Genomic DNA, 3,283 nt, shown 5'->3' with positions numbered 1-3,283 from the left:
GCCTACACCGTGCGGCTTGTGGAATATTAGTTCCCCCACCAGGGATCGAACCCGGGCCCTCAGCAGTGAGAACATGGAGTCCTAACCACTGGACCGCCAGGGAATTCCTGAGGGACCCCTTTTTAGAGGTGAGGAAACCGGGGACCAGTGAAGCAAGGTGGTTGTTCTGAAGTCCCCCAGCTGGAAAGTGACGGAGCGGAGTCAGGATTCAAACTCAGGCCCCGTGGCCCCAGGACCCACTGTAATATTTCTGCCGGAGCCCAGCATCTGCAAGAATTCCCACCCTGCACGTCCAGGCAGGAGGTAAAACAAGTAGGAAATCCTCAGCTTTCGGGAGCAAAACAGAGTCCCATCCTCCAGTCACTCTCTGAGTTTGTAAAATCCCTCTCAGAGGTTCTGACCCAGTCAGCTCGATCTGCATTGTAAACAGGACCCTAAACCCCAGATGACCGGGTACAGGTGAGGCAGGCAGGTCCAAAACCATGTCCTGAGAATCCCCGAAGCCTCACTGAGATCAGACCCTGGGGTTAAGATCAGCCCATCACAGCTCAAGGCAGGAGCAGGGAGCACAGCTCAGCCAGAGGGCCCACTCCCCGAGTCTGTGCCAGATGAGCCCAGGGGGCCGGGCCTGCCAGGGACCAGAGGGCCTCATCCCAGCACAGCCAGCTGGTGCCGAGCAAGCCAAGGAGGAGTGTTTGGCTTCAAACTCCCATTCCTGAAGGAGCTAATGCAAGCCCATTCTGGGAGAGCCCCCAAGGCAGCTCTGGGCTCTGCCCAAACCCCAGCATGCAGGATTTGGAAAGGCCCAGAGAATGAGCCAAAACCCTCTTTCCCCTTTACAATTCCAGCGCCAACAGCTTTTCCCCAAGACCAGCCCTTTCACAGTGGCGTCATCTGTGTGTCCTCAGTGCCAAGCGGTGATGGAAATCGGCCTTCCAAGTCCTCTCGGCCAGTTGGAGCTGCAGCCTCGTACCCTACGGAGTACAGCTCCCGTCCACCACCCGAAGCGGGGAGGAAAACAGGTACAGCTGGTGAACAAGACGTCCTTGGCATCTCACTAGAGCCTCTGTACCAGGTCTCCTGAAAGGACATGAGCTCAGCTTTTGGACCAACCACCCAGGTCTCCAGGGCCACTGCAGTGGGCAGTGGCTCTGCCAGTGGCCACACCCAGAATCACCTCTGGCTTAAAATTCACTGCAAGTCCCAAACCCTCTGAGGTTTAAGGGAAAGAACAGGGGAAAAAAGGAAGGAAAGGAGTCACACCACCCAGGCGGCCCTGTGAGATAAGGAAGCATCTCAGGATGCCTGGAGAGTAGACATCCACTGTGTCTGGGGTTCGTTTGTTTGTTTGTTTCTAACAAACATTTTTTTAATTGAGGTAAAATTGGTATATGACATTATGTTATGGATGTACAACACAGTAATTCGATATCTGTGTACACTACAAAATAATAGACCACAATAAGTCTAGTTACCGTTATTACCATACGATCACGCCCCTTCGCCCGTCTCACCCACCCCTCCGCCTTCCCCTCTGGTGACCTTTTATTTTGTATTAAGACATGGAACCACCAGGGAATTCCCGACACGGGCCATCTAAAAGTAATGATGGTGGTGGGTCCAAACCAGGTTTCTTCCTCTTCCCCATTGCAATTTATCGTTTCATAATTTTCTTATTCCTCTCAGAACATTCAGGGTATAACATATTATCTTCTAGGTCTGGGGGTGGGAAAGTGCAGGCAGGTAACATAAAGAGAGAGATCATCCTCTAGAGTGTCCCGCACCCAGGCCTGACCTACGCGGAACTGCAGGCGAACCCCACCTTCTGTGTCCGCCAAGAGCGCTCTGCCAGGGTGTGGCGAGCATTGCCCTCTGAGGAAGGCGCCATTAAGACCCTCATAAGCCTCAGGGCCCGATTGTACTCTCCTTGGTCTGCATCCTGGACTTTATGGTATGAACGTAAAAAAGGGGTTGGCCTTTGGCCATCTTGCTCCAGGGACGTGCTCAGATAATGAGAGTCCCTGGTTGTTCCCTAAAGCTAGGAAAAGCAACCCTGGAGGGGAAATTAGTGCCTTTGTGGAAGAAGCCAGTCAACCGGGCCATGACTAAACCGAGAAGCCAATCAACCCGATAAACCCGCTGATGCAGATATGGTGGTGACTAAGCCGAGATGAAAGACTAGTTCCATAGAACAATGACGGTGCGAAGTCCCTGCTTTAGGGGTATATATATGGCTGTGCTTTGCTATTAAATTTGCCTTGCAACCATCAGTTGTCTGTGCCCTTCTGATCCCGTACCTTGGTGCGTTCCGTTCCCTACCCCCTCTCGTCGATCGTTGCTGCACTTTGAGGACCCGCCACGGCTGGCGGCACCAGGGACCACACACCACCAGACCACACACCGCCAGACAACTGAGGCTTGCGGCAGAAAGGACTCAACAGAGGTGGAAAGGGACTGTGAATTCACAGCCTTAGATTGCACGTTCTTGCAGCAATTCTTGCCCATGCAGCCCACATGGCTTCCTGAGCTGAAGTCATCACTCCAACCACAATAGCCGTTTCCTGCTCTCACTCAACCTACTTCTCCGAACACTTGTTCTGTTGGTCACCATCTTGCGTTTCCTTGAACGTGACTGCAGTCTGGGCTCCTGTGTTGATTGAGGAATATGCTGATCTTTTTCAGGATAAGCATGTTTCTGGAGTCTCAGATAAACCCCTATTTTCTGGCCATCGGTACCGTTCCATAAAGCGTCCCAACTCACTTTATTAATTGGAGGCATCACGGTCGGCAAGGGATAAACCGGTTTACTACAACTGGATTTGGGGCAAGCCTTGAGCTCTTCGTTTGTTTGAGGAGGATGAGCTTGATCATTTGTATTCAGTGGCTCCACATTGATTTCTTTTTTAATATTTTTATTTATTTGTTTGTTTGTTTGGGCTGTGCCGGGGCTTATTTGTGGCACACGGGATCTTCGTTGTGGCACGCGGGATCATTTAGTTGCGGCACGCAGACTTCTTCTTAGTTGCGGCACGCATGCGGGATCTAGTTCCCGGACCAGGGATTGAACCCGGGCCCCCTGCATTGGGAGCACGGAGTCTTACCCACTGGACCGCCAGGGAAGTCCCTCCACGTTGACTTCTGAAGTTGAAGAACACCTGGTTCCCTTTGACGGTCTTCAACAATCCCCTAATTAACTGGAACCAATGTAGGAGTCACATTTTCTTCAGCTAATGCCTCTTCAAAGAAATTCTTCTCGTAATTTGGGTATGCCATTTTTCTGGGG

At 51.8% G+C, this 3,283-nt stretch overlaps 1 pseudogene; it reads right to left on the bottom strand.

The window, feature by feature from the left end:
* Positions 1 to 1,466: 1,466 nt before the first annotated feature.
* LOC136793220 (developmental pluripotency-associated protein 2-like) lies at positions 1,467 to 2,977 on the bottom strand (annotated as a pseudogene).
* Between the last annotated feature and the right edge of the window lie 306 nt (positions 2,978 to 3,283).

The sequence above is a fragment of the Kogia breviceps genome, chromosome 1 (assembly GCF_026419965.1).
Source record: "Kogia breviceps isolate mKogBre1 chromosome 1, mKogBre1 haplotype 1, whole genome shotgun sequence".
NCBI classification, from domain to species: domain Eukaryota; kingdom Metazoa; phylum Chordata; class Mammalia; order Artiodactyla; family Physeteridae; genus Kogia; species Kogia breviceps.
The sequence above is the reverse complement of the archived record's forward strand: the minus strand, read 5'-3'. Positions and strand labels throughout refer to the sequence as shown.